The 22120-nt window shown below is 35.9% G+C and overlaps 1 long non-coding RNA gene across 2 annotated transcripts in view; it reads left to right on the forward strand.

The window, feature by feature from the left end:
- LOC145297577 (uncharacterized) overlaps positions 1-22120 on the forward strand; it is a 114143-nt gene that overhangs the window by 36935 nt on the left and 55088 nt on the right. Inside the window, exons 2-4 of one of the 2 annotated variants that reach the window (XR_013870274.1) lie at positions 10988-11116; positions 17382-17489; positions 18535-19012. This is a non-coding gene — a long non-coding RNA (uncharacterized LOC145297577). Of the gene's footprint in view, positions 1-10987; positions 11117-17381; positions 17490-18534; positions 19013-22120 lie in introns of those variants that run through there. The other variant, XR_013870273.1, reaches the window with a different exon arrangement.

Below are 22120 nucleotides of genomic sequence, written 5' to 3' on the forward strand. Positions count from 1 at the left end.
CGCCATCAGCAGAGATTCAAGCTGGACTCTCGAGCAGATGTGACCACGATTCCAGAACACATCTACAAATTAAGGAGAGACCTACCAGACCTCTCAGATACCCACAAAACCCTTCATGGTCCAACACGTATTCCACTCTACGTGACTGGAATGATCACTGCAACTGTCTTGCATAAAGAACTTTCAACATAACAGTGGATATTTATTATCCCCAATCTTGAGGAGCCGCTGTTAGGTAGGTCAACCATCAAGGCACTTAAGCTTGTAACTGTCCACCCAAACTGGCATACCACCAGGAATCAAAAACGACTATTTGATCTAAAAAAGGAAATGCCAGACCTATTTACAGGTCTGGGCACATTTGTGGAGGAATATAACATACTGTTACACTTCAGGCCGGGATCAAAATGTAGTACCTGTTCTGCAGATGCTGCACTTAAGATAATTTGTACCAGTCAATGGAGGGGAAACTCTCTATACTGGGACAATTATTTTTGGTAACCAAAGTGCCCCCTTTTTTGCCTACTTTTAGGGGAGCTGGTTTTTACCCCAACATTAAAAACGGCCTTGTGCCTAATTTGCTTTGGTGGGGAAGCAAATAAATACAATAACATACTGTTACACCCGGATGAGAGTCCATACTCAGTACCCACACCATGACGCATACCACTGCTCTTGATGAAGAAAACACAGGCAGAACTCCAAAGATTGAAAAATCTGGGGTCATAAACAAGATTGATAAACCCACTAAATGGTGTTCCCCCATGCTGTTAGTACCAAAAACAAACGGGAAGATTAGGATATGTGTAGATTTGACAAAGCTCAGTAAGTTCGTAAAACATGAACTCCACACAGTTGACCACTTTTGGCCCAGTTAGGGGAAGTGAAAAGTGGATGTCAACAGTGGATATTGGCAGATTCCACTGATCAGAATCCTGTACACTGACGACCTTCATAACCCCATCCGGACGGTACCAATTCAACCACCTCCCATTTGGTATTTCATCAACCAGTGAGATCTACCAGAGGTGCACGTCACAAGTACTACAGAATGAAATCTGATGGATATGCATGCAAGATGACGTGTTAGTAAATGGCAAAAATCAACAAGAACATGATGCCTGACTAAAAAGCATACTAAAAAAAAAAAAAAACAACACCTGAAATAAACGAGGCTTACTAATTGGAGACCCATAAAAACAATCATCCACCAAGGATCAAGACCACCTATCAAGCTAGACCTATAAAAAAAAGAAGATAACAATATATCCCCCCCCCAAAAAAAAAGAGAGAGAGATCATATAGTTTGAACACTGAAGAACATCAAACATTATTAAATAAAATGAGGAAATCTTCGCCTGCATCTGTAGGAGTTGTGTCCTTTTGTTTAATGTTGTAAATGTAAACTCTCGCACCAAATCATGAATAAACAAGACGCAAGAAGTCAGCCATCTTGGTCTCGGTGATGATTTGTCTTGTCCTGTTTTTACCGATAAAAGGATGACAAAACAGTATCGTATCATAAATCGAATTTAGATCGGAAGTTTGTGAGGATACTGTAAAAAGTCAAAATTGAATCTTATAAACAACTTTTTTCTCACCATTATTATTGAAAAAAGCTAAAACATTTCATACTGTTTTAATTTTTTAAGCCAAATTTGCAAGTTAGTGTTATATATTTTGTGAAAATTTCATGCCATAATCTTTTTAAAGGTTTTCTTTTCATATTGACAGCCTTGTTTATTTAAGAAATGACATTTTTTTTTCATATTTGTAGTCAATGAAAAGAAAGTGTTTTTAAAAAATCAATTTTAAAAAAAAATTATTAAATCTGATATGAATTTGATGGGTTAGAAATCCCTTTCAAAATTTTTTTCAAGAGTGCAGTGTTACCAGTTAAAAAGATGACTGTGGAACTGACTGGAAATCTAGAGCCTCCCAAATGTTAGATCGTTTGGCCTCTTATAGGTATGGCCTTGATTTTAGCGCATTAATTTCTTGTTTGTTGAATGAAGTATGTATTTGCTTTCCCATGAAAGCAAATTAGACACAAGGTCGTTTTTTAATGGGGGGGGGGGCAGCTCCCCCAAAAAGGGGGGCACATTGGCAGTGCACAAATAAATAGCAATTGTCTGATATGAAGGGTTTCCCCCACATTGACCAAACCTAATTGACTTCAAAACGTCCCGGCCCAGAAAGCCAGGTGTTTGCGCTACCTACGCAAGGTAAGTGTTTGTTGAATAAAGTATATTGGATTTGTGGTTTTCGTTGTACACTTTCTCCTTTTAGCATATACCAGTTATAGATATAACCTTGGGTGAATCCTAACCATACCCATACACTATGATCTTGGGATTTCTGTGAAGTATAGTGTGTATTATATAGGTTTTGGTGACTGGACTACAACGGACTGACAGTACACTTAATATTATTTGAAACATTTTTTCTTTTATTGAATCGGTATCTATTTGTACTCTAATGCATCTTGGGGGGAGGGTCATACCTTTCTTATTACTACAATACTATTTATGCTATAACTCATATACTCATACCTAACATCAACTGCACAATCATGCTGAATAAACTCAGAAATCTGATGAATATTAAGTTGCTATACCTACCCAATGTTGCCCGGGGTTGATTAATGTCATTTTACTTTATTTAATTTTATACACAAAAATTATAACTCCTATTTTTAATTTTGTAATTAAATAATTTTTTTAAAAATGTTTTTTATGTTTGAGTACTTTAATAACTACATATATATTTAAAGAAATGAAAACAAAACCTACCAAAATTACTGGGTCCAGTGTTAAATAGTCCCAAAAGGGTTGATATACCTAAAACAAAACAACCAAATCATTCCTTCCATCACTACACTATCACCCCCCCCCTGCAGATCCCTACCCCTCTCGGCTGTGCGTCTGTTTTCCTCTCTTGAGCTATATAGCTGAAGAATCAACAGGTGAACTTTTTTTGTATAACCCCTCCCTTTTTCAGCTTTTTGCTTCCTACCTCCAACACTTACATACTTATTCACTGGATAATTTAATGTGAAAGGGCTTCATGGTTGTGGAATGTAGACATTCAATCCTTAGATGAGAAGGGGTCAATCAACAATCTATTTTGTTGACACTTCAATTTTTTTTTTTTTTTTTTTTTAATAATACCAGCAAAAATAAAGGCGTAAAAAAAAAAAAAGCTGACATAAACAAAAAAAAAGAGGTTCATACGATTTCAACCGATAATGCATAACATGTATTGTTACATGAAATACGATAATTTGAATAATTTTTTTCTCCCATAATTTTCTTGGAAATGTTAAAATTTGTACATATGAAAAATAAATGGACTTCCAGGCTTTGCCTATAACATTTGAGATATTTATCAAACTTGTTTTTTGTTTTGTGTGTGTGTGTGTGTGGAAATCGCTCCAAACAAGGCATAAAGCTATTTGATTTAACGAGTTAACAAACAAAAATAGCACTTCACGGTAAAAAAAAAAAAAATCTGCAATAAATGTAAGATGAATAGATTCCAATCCCCAAAAAACGGCAATTCTTCCTCCTTTGCCAGAAATATCGCTCATGGGATGTTAGAACTAAGGAACAAAATAAGAAAAGCGATAGTTATAAGGCTGCTGAAAATAAACTTAAGGCCCACTTTCTATTCTCCGTAAACTTATATATATATGAGAGAGAAAGATATTTATATATATATATATATATATATATGATGCGATGATTCCAATATTTTTTCCAATTTCAATTCTTTATAAATCTCTAAATATTTTACTATAGAGTTGTTATCCCCCCTCCCCCAGGATTGCCATAAAACGTACATTAAATGTGCAGATATTTTCTTAAACATAAAAATACACTTGTGGGGTATAGTCTATATGCTTTTAGCTTTACTGATAGTTTAAAATCAATAAATATTTATTATTTTAACATTACTACCAGCAGTGGAAGTTTTTTTTTAAACAAAATTAAATAAAAAAGACAAAAGAATCGTTTTTAGCATCAGAAAATAGGCATAAATTTTTCGATACTGATTATGACACACCAAAAAGTTCTGATTTTTACGATTAACCATCCCAATACTTATATATGCTAGCTATATTACCCGACCTTGGTCGGGGATTGATTTAATGCTATTTTTATGCTTATGAAGTGTAAGAGAAAATAAATATGTAAAAATATAAATTTTCGAAAAAAAAATCTCAATCAAAATTTATGAAAAGATTAAATGAGAAAAGAAAGAATTTTAAATAAGTGTTCGTAAATGCATAAGTAATGCGTGAGCAATGTGGTTTTATTGTTGTTATGAGGGGTATTTTGTTTTGATTAGTTAGTCAAAGAAAAATCATTTTTAATAAGTTAATAAATTTGTATTTGGATAAATGTTATTTAAAGTGTTAATTAAAGTTAAGTTTATGGAAAAATGAAAGAACTATTTTAAAATATAAAAAAAATGTTAAGTTGTATTTATACTGTAATTGAAGTATTACTGACTGAATTTTTGATTTAAGAAAGTAAATTGTCCAATTGTATCACATAATGAAACAACATTAAGAAGTTACGTCGTCAAACAAAAAAAAGAAAGAAAAAAAGAGAAAACATGCTGTAATGGTCGTGTGTGCATGTATGTGTGTGTGTGTGCACGCTGTGAAGTGTGAAGTAGTAGTACAAACAATTCCATAACATAAATACGGTGTCAGTGTCGGTCTGGCTCGTCGCTAAGCAACGACCTGGAAAAATGGCCGGTCATTTTCATTTGCATACATGCAATAATACATAGTGATTATGAGTTGCCGATACTTGTTGGAAGCATTTCGATGCAAAACCTAGCTTAAAACACTGCCAGGCACAGCAAGTACCTTGTGTGTAATTTCATAAAAATCGTTCAAGCCGTTTTTGAGTCTTTAACGAACGAACTCCTGCACACACAAAGTTGCATTTATATAATAATATAGATGTATGACCTTGTTTGTGCGTGTGTGCAAAACAGTCTCTATCAAACATTTTTTTTATTCCATTTTCGCCTCGACAGTGCCACTTTGATCTAGGGGGCTACTATCAGAGACATAAGTTGCAGGGATACTATGTAGGGAGTTGAGCAGCAAGATGTCTGTTCACATTACACTTGAACTATTGCATATCAGTACAGTTGGGAAAGCAGGAACTCGGAAGGGAGTTCTAAAGTCTAGCAGTTCTGGGGAAGAAACTATTAGAGTAGAAGGCCTTTTTACATCTAGGGATCTCTACTGTATACTTTTATAGGCTTAAAAATTGATTATTTGGCCGCGTAGAAAAAAATTGGATTTGATTTTAAGCCAGGAAAAAAAAAACCCTGCTAAGGGATCAAAATTGTAACTTAGCAGTGTACTTAATGTGTATCCTTTACACATGTGAAATATACATTTATACGTTAAAGTCGATTAATTTTTAACGTTTTGATATGCATGTCGTCTTGGCTCAGAAGGTAGCAAATAACGCTGGAGAGCTAAATGTTTTGGTTTCAATTCTAGCTGATGGTACCCAAGTTATATATTTTTAAAAAAATTTTGAAATCACTACTATATATTGGGTACAATATAATAATCAATAGAGAATTAGCTCTATAATAAATAAATTTGCATAAATTTAAATGTCATATCTAAGTGTATTTTATGATCAAGCAATGTCGAGTGACCTGCTAGTAGGTGCACAGAACCCAAATTTTATTTCCATTATATCTGAAAACTTTTAATTTGGACACAACCTTTGCAAAACATAATACCAAATTTATTTTTGGGTAACATAATTAGCCACTGAATTATGACTAAATTTTGTTGGAAACTAGAAAATTTGCCATTGTGTGTGTTATTGACCTAGTAACTCAATTTCTGCCATGTAGCCATGTCTATAGAGGACTATGTAGGGAATTAAGCAGCAAGATTACATTTCAACTTCTGCATGTTATTACAATGATTAAAGTTGTCGCCTTAAAGAAAACATTACAGCTTTATTTTTAAACTTTTATTGAAAAAAATCAATGCAGGTACTTGATTATGTAGTAGAGCTGACATATATTCAATGTAGTCGCCTTCAGTCTCAATTACTGCTTCGATATGGGTCCAGAACTGGGAGCATGTCTTTTCCACAAGCGCTGGCAGGAGCTCAGTGATCAGGCTGACTTTGGTGTTGTGGAAGGTCATGTTGGTGATTTTCTCAACGTATGACCAAACGGAAAAGGTCCAACGGGTTCAGGTCAGAGAAGGCCAGTGAGAGAAAGGGTACAAAGTCGTAACACTCCTTCCGAAGCCAAGCCCGAGTCTCTTTGGACTTTTGGACCAGCGCTACGCCCAGGATCTGCCAGCAACCTGATTGCAACAGATCGCCACACTCTTCAACACATCTAGGTGCACTTTGGTGTTAACTTTTAAGCCGAAGATGTGAGGTGACATGATGTGGCCTTCACTTGAAACCATACCAATGATCATAACTGTGGCCAGAAACTTCCTGGGCACATCCCTTTTATCTGTGTCAATCCAGCAATGCATTTTGAGAGTGCTGGCAATGGTCCTGTTGTCATAAATGGATCAGTAGAGAACATGAGTTGTACAGTAGCACATCTCCGATCTCGCTCACTCAACATTGCCCTTCTTTCAGACATGATAGAAGGCTCCTATCCCTCTTGGGATTTGTACACAACTGGCCAACTAGTAGATAGTCTGCAACAAAAAAAAAGAAAACTGTTTTTTATCAAACGGAAATGGAATCATGCTGTCTTTTCTATGGCAACAATTTTATTGTGCCACCCTTTATAAACTACAAATGCAATCTTCAAAGAATTGGAAAAAAAATCTTGCAAATTTAATGTCATCTTGTAGTAGATAAAAATTAATCGTAATAGTAGCAATAATTGTTAAATCAAACTAGACCAAACGTTAAGCAACTCTTATTACCCACTGAAATGTGCAAAAATGACACAAGCTCAACTTTATATATGAGATTCATTTCAACAGTTAGATTCAAATATTGAATCTTTTTTTAATGATTCATAGCATATTGGAAATCAAGTTAGATTTTTCTCTTAATAATAAATTATTACAACTATGTAAATTTAGACAGAAATTTTGACCACAGTTCCCGATGACTGCATAAAGAAGGCCCACAGCCCACTCGGGAAGGCTGACCATGCAGTGATAATGGTTGAAATCGCCCTAAACTCTAGACCCAAAACTGAAGAGCCAGTGCTCAAAACAACGAGATATTATAATAAGGCTGACTGGGAAGCCATCAGGGAACTAATTAGAGATGCTCCATGGAAAAATATTTTCTCTCTCCCTGCTGAACAATGTGCAAACGAGACCACTGACTGGTTCAAAACTGCAATCGAAGCGCATGTTCCCATGCGGAAATTTTATAGTAAGCCCCACTCTCCCCAATGGTTTACGTCGACTTGTGCAACTGCCATTACTCAAAAGCAGCATGCATACCGTAGGTTTAACCGACATAAGTCCAGTTCAAACAGACTGAAGTATATAGAAGCTAGAAATAACGTTAAGAAAGAAATAGCGACAGCTAAGAGAGAATTTACGGAAACCACTAAAAAGCGCATCGAAGCACAAAAACTAGGAACTCGAGACTTCTGGAAAATCTACAACAGTGTAGTAAATAATGGGCAATCAACAATTCCCCCACTAACCAACAATCACGAGGTTGTCTCCTCAGCAACCGACAAGGCTAATATGCTTGCCAGTCGGTTTGCCTCAAACTCCACACTGGACCCTTCCAACCACCCCCTACCTGACTTTCCTATGCGGACAGACGCCACACTAGACGATCTGAAAACCACCCCTGCTCAGGTGCATGCTATCATAAAAAACCTTGACACCTCAAAAGCATGTGGACCCGATCTTATCCGAGCTGTGCTATTAAAAAAGTGCTCAGCCGAAGTAGCTCCAGTTCTCTCCAAACTCTACAACAAATGTCTTAATGAAGCTTGCTTTCCGGGCTGTTGGAAAACTGCTTCTGTTGTACCAGTATTCAAGAATTCTGGCGAAAGGACAGACCCATCAAATTATCGCCCCATTAGCCTCCTCCCACTTTTTGCCAAAATATTTGAGACCATAATTAACCATGCTCTAGTCCATCATCTTACAGATGCTAAACTACTGACTGACAAACAATATGGATTTAGACGAGCCCGTTCCACAGCAGACATCCTCACTGTGATCTCTGAACGTATATACCATTCACTGGACAAAGCGGGGGAAGGCAGAGCGGTAGCTCTAGATATATCTAAGGCTTTTGACAGGGTATGGCATGAGGGTCTCCTCAGTAAAATCAGATCATACGGTATCACTGGTAGAATACTTAACATAATTAAATCCTTCTTAGATAAGAGAAAAATCCAGGTAGTCCTCGACGGTCGCACATCTAAACAATATGATATAAATGCGGGAGTGCCCCAGGGTTCTATCCTTGGACCTCTATTGTTCCTGATATTCATAAATGACCTCCCCGACAACATTGCCTCTGAGATGGGTATATATGCTGATGACACTACACTCTATGGCAGACACGACAGGAAGACGAATGAACACATTTCTAAAGAAATGGCAGAAACACTAGAGGAAGACCTCCAATCTGTAGTGGAATGGGGACAAAAGTGGTTGGTCGCATTCAATGCTGCCAAGACTAAACTAGTTTCATTCAATAATTACAAGAAACCCTCTCTACCACCCATAGCAATGGCCAACGACTCTTTATCTGAGAGTCCATCTTTCAAACTCCTTGGCCTAACGTTCACAGGAAACATGAGTTGGAACAATTACATTGAAGGCATTGCCAGGGCCGCTGCAAGAAAGGTAGGCTCTCTCTACCGTGCTAGAAAACTACTAACACCCGAAAGTATCCTGTACCTCTATAAGGCCACCATTCGCCCATGTATGGAGTATTGCTGCCACATCTGGGCTGGTGCATCTGCTACTAGTCTCTCGCTCCTTGACAAGGTTCAAAAGAGAGTCGCAAACCTGATAGGCCCTGAACTGGCATCTAAGCTTCAGCCTCTGTCCCATCGACGAAATGTTGCATCCCTCTGCCTTTTCTACAAGTATTTTAATGGTGAATGCTCTGACGAACTGCAATCACTTGTGCCCTCACGACGCGAGCACCCTCAACAGTCCCTAGATGTAAAAGATCTTTTTACTCCAATAGTTTCTTCCCCAGAACCGCAAGACTCTGGAATTCCATTCCAGGTCCCTGCTTCCCCAACAGTACTGACGTGCAGAAGTTCAAGTGTAACGTGAACCGACACCTTGCTGCCCAAATCCCTACATAGTACCCCAGTAGTTGTTGCCCCTGATAGTAGCCCCCTACACCAAAGTGGCAATTTGCCTTGTTTGGGGTGAAAATGTAATAAAAAAAAAAAAAAAAAAAAAAAAAAAAAACACAATTTGATAATAGGGTAAAAAAATTATTAATATTTTTTTTCTTTTTTACACTTATTAGCCCTATTGCTACTATTTGTAGATGTAAGGGGATACTATTTGAAACCATGTCTACAGGAAACTATATGGGGAGTTGAGCGGTGAGATGTTTATTCATATTACATTTCAACTTCTGCATGTTAGTACAGTCAGGTAAGTAGGAAACGGAGGGAATTCCAAAGTCTTGTAGTTCATAGCAAGAAACTATTAGAGTAGAAGGTTTTCTGGTATCTACGGACTTCAACAGTGAAGGAGTGGGATTTTGCTACTTGTTAGGTTTATTGGGGGAGTGTACGTCGAGAGAGATTACCAGTACTATGAATTCATCAGAACACATTCTGTAAAAATACTTGTAAACAGTTACAGGTATGTAATATTGCAGTGATGAAACAGGGGTTGGAGCTTGGTTGACAATGTGGGGACCTGTTAGACTGGAGATTATTTTTGAACCCTGTGTAATAGTGATAGATGCACTAGCTCAGATATTGCAACAATACTCAATTCATAAGCGAATGGTGATTTTTTTTTTTTGTAGAGATTTTGGATACTCTCGAGTGCGAGTAATTTTCTAGCATGGTAGAGGGAGCCCACCTTCTTTGCAGCAGCCTTGGCAATGTTCTCAGTGTATTTGTCCCAATTTATGTTGCCTGTGACTGTTAAACCGAGAAGTTTGAACGATGAGCTCTCGGGTAGCATATTATTAGTCACGGCAATTGGTGGTTGAGAAGATATCTTGTAATTATTAAAGGAAAGGAAAGAAGTTTAGTCTTAGTAGCATTAAATGTTATATTAACGTTATTGTACTGACAAGAAAATCTTTTCTTTAGTAATGGACTGTTTGTATATGGAGAGATGCTCAATTTTGTACACATTAAATTTGAATAAATTTTTATTTTTTATTTTTTTTTTATGTAAAAAAAATGAATTGCGCTTCCCTAAAAATAGTTATCGAAATCGAAATTGCCTGTAAAAAAATTATGTTTAGGCTGGGTTTATGTAAGAATAATTGTTTCTATTATGATAAAATTTCATTTTTACCATATGATGACATTATTTTTGTAAGGATTTTTCACTTTGAAGACTGCATTTGTAGTTTATACAGTGAAATTTGGCTTCTGGGTCAATATCGCACAGAATGCCAAATTTTTGAAGCCTAAATTTTCAGTTACACACTATGAAAATTGTCTTCTAGATTAATAGCACATAAGACAATTTTTTTTTTACTTTTCCGACAAACTTTGAACAGTCATGATTCAGTAGTTATGTGAATTACCAAAATAAAATTAAAAAAACAAATATAATGAAAATAAAATTTCATACCCGTTCTGGGATGAGTCTTCTGCTAGTATATATGTAATTATTTACGCTGAGTAGATTGGATTACTCTATTCATTTTTTTTATATTGTTCTGTTTGAACTTTCCCTTATCTCTTTCTCTCTCACTCTCTCTCTTCATTGTTCCTCTGAGATTTATCAAAGCCCCCTATCAATCTCATGTTTATTTTTCAGGGTGTTCCCTCACTAAATTCCTGCTCTCCACATAAATAAGAATCACAGGAAATGGGGAAGAAAAAAAATGCAACCAACCAAAAGAAGAGAAGAAATAAAAAACCTTACTCAAGGGAAAAGATGATGTCGGTGAGTAATTTAGAAACTAATTGAAAAACCACACCTTTTATTTTATTTATTATTTTTATTTTTTTTTATGAGACCGTGTTTTTTCACAGCATTCAAACTGTGAAATTTCAAAAAAAAAAAAAAAAAAATCATAAAATATTCGTACGCTTTAAAAATGCATCAATTATGTCTGCCTTTTTGTGCAAAGCAGACTGGAACTAAAGTTGCTTTTGAAGCAAAAGCAACAAAGACAATTTTGCTAATCATTGTGGTAGAGTAAAGGTTCGCATCCCCATTCGCTTTCACAATCTGTGGCCTTGTATCAAAGTCGTCTTCATATTCAGCTTAGCATCTGCTTTACATGCTGGTATGTGTTCGATGGCTTTTAGAAATTGACTTCCCAACCAACCTATCTATTTCTATGCAGATCTTTATTTTTCCGTTTATTTTAAATCCATCCTTATCACATCTTCCCATGTTTTTTGTTTTTTTTTAACCTTCTCCCTATCATCTGACCCTGCTACATCTGCATCAACAAACCAAAGCACCCATATCCATTCTTTCTATGGTCTTCAGTATGACCTTAAAAGACATCCAGTGGTGAAGCCCCTTTTGGGGAATGTGGAGTTACTCTTTAGTTTATCATTGCTTCTGGGTCCACTTTGGTCCGGTAATATTTGTTAGGGCATCTGGTGCTAACAGATTAGGCTGTCTGGAGATACTGGCTTCCTCATCTAAAATGTGCCAAACCTTACAGATGAATGAAGACCACCTCTGAATTTAATATTCCCTTGACATTTCCTCCTTTGGAGGAAGACCTGTTTAACCTACCTAGGGTGAATGCCACATAACAACATGGATTAAATAATCAATCCTCATCTCAAAAATTCAGAAAGAATTATCTATGTGTTTGCTCAGAACTGTGTGTGTATTGTTTGTTTTGGTGCTACCAGATTAGGCTGTCTGAAGATACTGGCTTCCTGACCTACAATGCACCAAACATTGACATTATTGTTTTCTTTTCCTTTGCAAAACTCTATCATGTTCTGTAAAGAAAAAAAAAAAAGCAATTCTCCTCTACAAAGCTACCAAACCAAACACCATGAATAAATATTTGAAGATATAAAAAAAATTTGAAGCCTAAAAACTTCTTCCAAAATTACTGGATTCAATATTAAATAACCCCAGGTACATCAAATCTGTTGCCAAGGCCGCTGGAAAACTGATGGGATCCTTCTATCGATCCAGTAGATATCTCACTGTTGATGCAATTCTCTATCTATATAAGAGCCAGGTATGTCCAAGGATGGAATACTGTTGCCACATCTGGGCAGGAGCTGCTCGAAAGGACTTGTCCTGCCTTGACAGAGTTCAAAATAAACTTTGTAGCCTCGTAGGAGATATCCTTTTCTCTTCCCTACAACCTCTATCTCACAGAAGAAATGTTGCGAGTTTGTCTCTGCTGTATCGTTATTTTCATGGAAAGTGTTCAACTGAGCTTCAGTCTATGGTCCCCCCTCGCCAAACTTTCATAAGAAACACTCGTCTAGCTGAAATCACTATCAATAATTCCCCCCACTCGCTATCTGTGCCTAAACCTAAACGTAGATTCCATGAACAAAGCTTCTTTCTTAGAACTGCATACCTGTGGAATTGTCTTCGGTTTTCCTGCTTTCCAGCTGTCTACAATATGGTTGTCTTCAAGTCTAACGTAAACAAGTTCTTGATGAGCCGTCCCACTTGTTAACAAATTTATCGAATTTCCATTACTAACGATTACTATATTGTCCAATTTCTACTGTACACTCTTTAACCCTTATCATTGAGTGGCCTCGTGCCCTTAATAAGTGGTGATGCCTATGTAAAAAAAAAAACAAACCCAAAATGGCTTGATATGCCATAAAACAAAACAACCAAACTAACCCATCTATTTCTAACCATGCTTTATTTTTCCTATTTCTTTCAAATTTCTACTTATCACTTCTCATGTTTTCCTTGAGCTGACCCTGTTTACATCTATATCTACGAACCTAAGCACTCTCATTCATTCTTTTTTCAATGTGACCCAACCAATAATCTCTTGTTTTGAATGTACATATCCCCGACTAACCCAACACGCTAGTACGGCATAATCACGTTGACACACCTATTCTTATTAGATCACAAAAGTTAAGCAAGGTTGAGTCTGGTCAGTACCAGTTGGGTGACCAATTTGGGAATTCCAGGCACTGTGTTTAGGAGAATGCTAGTATCTTATAAAAGTGACCATTATCTGTGGGTAGAGTACTCTCTACCAAACTACCTTGTCAATTTTTGGTCTACAGACTTGAAACATCAAGTTTATACTAGAAATCTATAAAGCTCGTACATGGATTAATTTATAGTGAAATTGTTTTTAAAATATTAAGGTTTAAGTAAATACTATAATCAAGAAATGATTAAAAAAAATAAAATAAACTATCTCCCCTAATGGGGATATACATATATGGCATAATCACGTTGACACACCGGTTCTCATTAGATAATCAAAGTTAAACAGTCTTGCAGTACCAGATGGGTGACCAATTTAGGAATTTCAGGCGTTGCATGCAGGAGGACTTCGACACCTCCCTGCAAGAGTTGCAAAAATCTAACATCGTCATCTCCTCTAACAGGTATATACATGCGTTTGTGAATTTCATACTCCTATGGAACTTCCTCCTTTGAGGGGAGCTGGTTAAACCATCATAGAGTTAATGCCATTTCCATTTTTTCCATAACCCAACACAACAAAATCCCACTCTATCAATGTTTAGGTCTCTAGATCCTGGAATTGTAACAGCCTGGAACCAACACATTGTATGCTCAGTCGCAAAAGAGACAAAGAACTAAACTTGCTTTGTTTTTTTTTTTTATAACGGGACCAAACTGCACCATCCACACTGGGTGTCTCTCACCTCGTCGAACTACACCCGATATGACAGGTGTCCTTTAGATCGTATGCTGTCCTGTCGCAAGTTGGCCTATTGATCATCTTCACACATTATGTTTCCATGGTGGGGCACTTCGCCTCTTGACCGAATCGTCTCCTATCCTGTGTAATCTCCAGGTACATTAATCCATCCGCTGGTCCCTGCAGCTCGCTGCAAGATGAAGAGAGTCCTCACCACAAACAAACAGAACTCTGGTTTATAACAATAACAACTATTTATTAAGTTTATTACTTCACAACGGCTACTGTTTAAATTGAGGTGACTGACTATAGCAGTGAACAATGTATGACTAGACAAGTAAAGTCACAAATTTCCCATTAACACAGCATGTTAACATCATAACATCAGGCCCTGAGGGCCCCCAATTTAGAAGCGCTCGACCAGCTCAGTCGTTCAGTTTGCTGGCTATAACTCTACTCATTTTAGAATTCCTTTTTTTGAATCCAACCCTTTTTCCTCACCTCTCCCTCGTTAAAAACATCCTTTCTCTCTTCCTTTCAGAGCCTCCCCTTGTTTCATCCACTCAACACCTCTCTCTCTCTCTCTCTTTCCTGGGAGGGGGGGGGGTTGCTCACACTGATATCTACTGGGTTTCTTTGCCCAGCACTGTGTGCAGCCCTAATCACTAATGATCTAATATCACTTCTAATACATCATCTCCTCTGACATTTCGTAGATAGTTCCAATTCTGTCTCCATTTTTGAGACAATATACCATCTGGTTTGCCTGTAACAAGCCCATAATGACAGCTCAGCAGTTGGTCCTATTTTGTTAGCTAAGTCTTTGCATTTCTCCACCCCAACCCGTCCGGTGAAACACCCCACCTCACCGCAATATGCACTCGCTGCATACATTCATGAGACCATAGTGTCACATCCCTTCCATCGTTACGGGGGGGGGGGGAATGCAGTCATCGCAGCATTTCCACTCAGCCCTGCAAAAAAAAACAAAGAAACAAAATACCCCAGTATAACCCCGAGTAAAAAGTTCAATTGCAACCTCAACAGTTTCTATATTCAGGGATTCTATATTCTTCTAGACATGCATTATAATAATAATACTGGGTATGATTACAAAGATTTGGAGGATTATATTCATAACCAGGAGTGATAAGAACGAATCAATCAAGTACATGAATCATTGTATAAAATCTACTAAATCTCTTTCAATTTTTCAGTCATAGCTTTTCGTCTTGACAGGAGAAGGGAACAATTCAAAGCTTCTTTGACTGGATTGATGATATAACCATTTTTGCTTGCGACGATTACATTTAGTATTTGTAATTGGATAATTTTCTTTTCTCTACAAAAGCAATTTCTTTCGACATTTGTTTTGAATAATTTTTCTATTACAAGAATGAACCGCCACTCCAGAGTATCAAATTATGAGAATGCTCAATCAAATTTTTTAATCTCCAAAGAATTGGCAGTCTGAAATTGGCAGACTTTAAAATAAGGAGTCTGGGTCATTCAGATGTTTTGGAATTCTAGGAATCTGAGTTGAAGTCAAACCTTATACGATCTGAATCCACAATTTTAGTTTTAACCGACTATAAACATAGAAAATTATTTTAAAATAAGGAATCCGAGTTAGAATTGAATCTTATACCATCTGACTATGCAAACTTGCTATTGCTCCCATTGTTAACCTTGCAATAAGCCTGATATAAATAAATGTGGTTGAAACTATCTGAATATCAAAGACTATTCCTTGCATTTCCTTTGAGAATGCAAGCTCGTGTAAAATTACAACCAACAATCATTCAAAAAGGTCTGATTTTGCAGTTTTATATTTTGTCTGGGGAAACTTTCTGATGTGAAATTCAGTTTAAGACATCTATAAGCATTTTGATGTTTGACTGCTTTTTTTTATGTTTAGAATTTTTAGCATTTACTTTATAAATATCATTATACATCTGTTTTACATGCTGGCATGTGTTGGATGGTTTTTATAAAATTGATTTTCAAACTAATCAATCTCTGGCCAGGTCTTTATTTATTCCTCTTTCTCTCAAATCCATCCTCACTCAATAAAATCAGCTTAGCAGGGCTTAGAGATGTTCTGTCTTGAGCCGAGAGCCATTCTTATAATAGAAAAATTGTCCAAAACGAGAGGGCAAAGAACCAACTGTTGTAGAGAAAAGAAAATTATCCAATTGCAAATATTAAATGTAGTTGTGCGAAGCAAAATTTAGCAGCATCAGTCCAGTCAGAGATTTGAATTGTAAAGAATTCCAGTTAAAATAATGGTTGTATCATTAATCCAGTCAGGATCAGCAGAGCATGGTTTCCTTCTTGTATCAAGACCAAAAGCTGAGACTTAAAAATTCAAAGAGATTCAGATTTCTGCTCCAGAATGTATTTTTCTACATAGTCACTATCATTCTCAATGCACTTTTGCCAGGAATTCAATGGCACATCTCTGCTTCTGATGCACTTTCATGACAGGGGGTTATCATCTTTGTTACACACCATCAATATCTGCAACAAAGATATGAAACTTTCAGGTCATGAATGTGTAAATTCAGTCATAACAATACAGTTTGCAATCCCTTTTCATCCTTTCAGGCATAATAAAAAATAGGAGGCATTACTTTTGGAACATCCCTCATATTTGCAACCATTATTAATACAACAATGTTTTTATTGAATTTTTTTTTTTTTTTACATCTTTTCAATATTTTGGATGGGATCAATCTTGTATTTCTGCCGAACTGTTTTATATAGCATCTGTAGGTGTTTCTTTACTTTTGATTGAATTTTCTTGGTTATCATAAGACAAGGTATTGCTCCATCTTATTCATGTCTGCTGAGTTCAAACTATGTAAGAATTTATAGTTTTTTTTAAAGTATGTATGAGTGATGAGATGTCATACGTGGGACATGATTACATGTTAGGCATGTGGCTGATTAAAATTTACACTATTTAAAAAAGTTCTTGCTTGATGTAACGCAAATCTCTTTGTAAATAAACAAATAAATCATGCACTGTAAATTAGCGTCTGTCAAATTTTTAAATAGACATTTTAGGAGGTTGTTTGCGAGCACCATGGACCAGAAGGTAGAACTGCTGATTATCTACTTAATGGTATAGTTTTGAACTCTGCTTCAGGCTGTGATACAGCTTAAGTTTGTCTGTGGATGACTACTATAATATATATATATATATATATATACACACACATACAAATACACAATCTTTCCTACTAAATTTGTTTCATTTAGTAAAAGCAATCACCGAAGTAAACAAATGAAATAAATTTGATTTTTTTTCTTTTTTTTTTTTCTTATACAATCACCTTATATTTTTTGCAGGATCTTCTTGCAGTAAACAGTCAACTAAAAGAATACGAAGAGGCCAAATTTCTGAACCCTGAAAAAAAAAACACTGAAAAAATAGATCTTGCAAATATTATAAAAGAGGTAAGGAGAAAAATCTATCTTTTCAACAACGATTCTCTTTATTGTACGAGCCGCCAAACTATGTAAAAAAAAAAAAAAAAAAAAAATGCTTAAGAATTGTATTGTTATAATTCATATCATATACCTCTTAAAAAATATGTGAGCATTGATTTATGCTAATAATTCTTTATCATTTTCAGTTTTTATTTTAAATTCAACTCCATTAAAAATAAAAATAGACAAATCTTTATGATGTATGTGCCTGTTACGAAACGAAAATGTCATATTTCATAAATCACGTAAATTGATCAAGTTTTTTTTTCTTTTTTTTTTAACTAAGAAAGTTAAATTTAATTACGAAGCGAGACACTATATTTTGATCAGATATGTTTTATAAATAAGGGGGAGACAACTCTTAAAAGTGCTAAAAAAAGTAAAAAGTTCTGGGGAAGAAACTATTAGAGTAAAAGGCCTTTTTACATCTAAGGATCTCTACTGTGTAGGGGTAGGATTTTACTGGTTGTCGGGTTTGTTGGGGGTGCTTACGTCGAGGGGGTACAAGAGCTTGTAGTTCGTCGGAGCATCCACCATTAAAATACTTGTAGAACAGGCAGAGAGATGCAACATTTCGTTGATGGGACAGAGGTTGAAGCTTAGATGACAGTTCAGGACCTATCAGGTTGGCGACTCTCTTTTGAACCCTGTCCAGGAGTGAAAGACTAGTAGCAGATGCACCAGCCCAAATGTAACAACAATACTCCATACATGGGTGAATGGTGGCCTTGTAGAGGTATAGAATACTTTAAGGCATAAGTAACTTTCTAGCATGGTAGAGAGAGTCAACCTTCTTTGCAGCAGCCTTGGCAATACTTTTGATGTATCTGTTCCAACTCATGTTCCTTATGAATGTTAAGCCGAGAAGTTTGAAAGAAGTACTTTCAGGTAATGTATATTTAGCCATAGCTATTGGTGGTTGAGAAGGTTTCTTGTAATTATTGAAGGCAAAGATTGTGTGAATTTATGTAACAGAAACCATTTGTGTGTTTTTTTTATGTTATTTTTCCAGATAGCAGTACATAAGCCTGTGCAACTTTCTCACACGAGTGAACAAGAAGTTGATGATTTACAGAAAATGATCAGCACAATGTGAAGCAGGTCATCACTTTTAAGTGTCATTCACCAGAACACCCAAGTCTCAATGATGTTCCCGGGTGGAAGAGCCCAACAAAACCAATGATCCGATTAACGGACAAAGGCTGAAATTTATCCATCTTCTTTAATCATCTAGAATCACGTTGCCATTCAATACAGCACGGGGAATTGTGAAAGATTTGGAGCACAACATTTGTTTCTATGCTCAGGCATCTGTTTTTTCTGATCTTTAACTAGAAAACAACCACCAACCTAACCAGTGAGGAACAGCAATGATGGTGATAAGGTAGATGGATATATAATTGTTTTGGTGACATTTTTTTTTTTTTAATTTACCTTGTAAATTATATAATTAATAAATATTTTTGCTGTAAAATGTTTTTAAAAATTTATTTTGTTGTGCATTATGCTTCCTTGGCTGTCTTCTATTTCAATTGTTATGGGCACCCTTTTTTTTTTTTTTTTTTTTATTCCTCTATTTCATATCTCCAATTAAAAATGGAACAATTCGGGGTTCTTGTTCAGAATCCCCCTATATTAACAAACAAACAATTTTTATAAATCTTTATGATGTACATACCCATGACTAAACGAAAATATCATATTCCAAAAATCACATAAATTGAGTAGTTTTATTTTTCTAAAAAAAAAAAATCATTTTTAAGCAAATTAATGGGAATTTGTAGGCATTACAGCATAAAGCTTGCAAGTATAAATTATTTTATCAATTTACATGATTTTTGGAAGATGATATTTTTGTTTTGTCATGGGTACATATACAGATTTTTCTTTATTTTTTAATATAGGGAAAATTCTGGACAAAAACCCAATTCTGTAATTACTCTCAACCAAGGGAAGTGTCTACCAGATCTGTGTTACATTAGAATCCCCTCCGAGATGAGGTCTAATATTTTGCAAGTCACAATCAATTAAAGTACATGAGCATTTCATATCTTGCTAGTCGTTTATTCCTTACTATAATCTTGTCTGACTGAAGACACTGTCTGCAAACAAATCCATTTATTTATATTCTTCTGACTGCTTTTCTTTTTTTTTTTCTTTTTTTTTTACAAAGTAGTCACCACTTATCAAGGCCCAGAGGCCAATTGAGGATTGAGACAAAAAGGGTTGATAATTACTGCCTAAGCATAATTTACCCAGACATCTTTAAAGCTTCAAGTTCACAGATGTGTGCACTCTCTCTCTCTCTCTCTTTACCATGTGATGTCACATCCGTTTCTAGCACGCAAGAAGTTGATCTGACTGTTTTGATTCTGACTGAACCCTATTTGCCGTTATGTTCAACTAACAAAATCATACTCGCCAAATATTTAGCACACGATGTGACAATGTATGGAACTGCAACCTGGCTATTGAGGGTTGAAGACGTGTGTTGCATGGTGAGAAATGATAGTACAATTATAAGCCCTTGCACCCCATCGACGTAAATACTCCTGACAAACATGACAATCAGCAAAATCCCACCCCTACACAGTAGAGGTCCCTAGATGTAAGAAAGCCTTCTACTTTAATAGTTTCTTCCTCAAAACTGCTGGAGTCTGGAACTCCCTTCCGTGTTCCTGTTTTCCCAACTGTACTGACATGCAGAAGTTCAAGTGTAATGTGAGCAGACATCTTGCTGTTCAACTCCCTACATAGTATCCCTGCAACTTATGTCCGCAATAGTAGCCCTCTACATAAAAGCACCACTGTGCCTTGTTTGGGGTGAAATTGGAATAAAAAAAAATAAAAAAATAAATTTTAAAATGATAATACAATGGATGTGTAAATAAATCTTGGCTAATATTCTGAAATTTTTTCTCTGACAACATAGCAATTCTCAATTAAATAAATTACATTTTTATCGAAAAACTGCATCAAAATTTCCTTGTAAAATTTTAGTTTTATGGTGCTTATTTGGTTACATGATGTGGTTAATACAAAACCGATAACAATGTTTTGGTACTCATGCAGAATAGGAACCGCATTATTGTTCCCACATATTATGTAAAAAAGCAAAAGGTGTTTTTTTTTTTTAATGAAAGAGTGATGAAAATTTGTTTTTTTTTTTTTTTGTTTTTTTTTTTTTAATGAAAACTATTCTCGCCAGATTACCAAAGTTAAGCAATGATGGGCCTGGCCAGTACCAGATGGGTGACCATTTGGGAATACTAGGTGCTGTATACGGTGGCAGAACAGCACTACTGTCAAAGGAAAAGTAAAGGCCTCTCCTTCCCTCTGTTAGTTTGTGGGAGAGCTTTAGGCAAGGTCGACAATCTACTTTAGCCCCCCCCCCCCCTTCCCCCCCAAAAAATACAGGGTAATGTGAAGTCATGAAAATCAGGTGATTGAATACGGAAACAATCAAGAATAATTTTGTTCATGGTTTCATGTCTTGCTGTGCTGGACAGACTATTCCTTTAGATACAATGGTCAGGACATTCCCCAGTATGGGCACTGCTCGGACAGAAAGAAATTGCAATCTAATGTCTGTACAACTGCAAAGAAAGCTATAGCAATGCATCACTATCAAGAAATAGTGTGAATGGGGTTCTGAATGATGAGCAACAATGAATTCATGAATGACTAGAGGAAAAGAGATAAATGGAAAGTTATATCTGTCAATGCTGTACCAGGTAATACACCACTTGAAAGAATGAATGAAAACGATCTCCAATGTTTAAAATGCTAGTAAACGGTTAAAAATTAAGGAAAGCACATAATTATAACCGAAAACAGTAATTTCAATGAAAAACAAGAAAAAAAAGTTTATATTACTTGTATTGATTGGACTATTGTTCTCATCTTGAGTATTATTCTAAACCACAACCAACGTGTCTGAGGACGGTCGAAGGACAATCTGACCGAAAAGGAAAGTTTTATGCAGTTGTGATAATAAAACAAGTTCTTGCTAGGAATGTCTTTAAAGGAGGGACCAGGCTGGTGCTCGGCTGACCACCATCAATGGAATTAACTATCAAGTGGAGAAAGACTAACTATGTCTCTTCCATGAGAAAGGAGAAGTAAAAAACACAGATCATCTATCACTAGATTTCGAAGTTAAAATCGTACTATATCAAGTCGAGAAAGAATGCCCTGAGCTGCGTCTCCCAAGATGAATATATCCCAAGATGAATATATCTGACTCTCATACAGGTAGAGGATTGCATCAGAAGTCAAGTGCTTTCTGGAGCAGTGGAATGATGCAACCATTTTTACAGCAATAAAAATAACAAAAGTAGCAAATTCTTTAAAAAAAAACTTTAAAAAAACAACAAATATCTCAAAGGGTTCAATAAAAATTAAGTCATTTTTATTGTAATTCAAGATTAGTAATCTTATCTCGATTTAATGGTATCGATGACGGACGGTTTAGCACAAGATAATCATATCAAATTTAATCCGAATCGAATAGCCACCCAGAATATTTTCCACTTGAGGCAATTCACTAGTAATATTATCCTTGTTTTATTTCCGATGCAGACTGTTTTCTCGCAAGT

This window comes from Euprymna scolopes, chromosome 18, assembly GCF_053919585.1.
Source record: "Euprymna scolopes isolate OS-2025 chromosome 18, ASM5391958v1, whole genome shotgun sequence".
Classification (NCBI taxonomy): Eukaryota; Metazoa; Mollusca; class Cephalopoda; order Sepiida; family Sepiolidae; genus Euprymna; species Euprymna scolopes.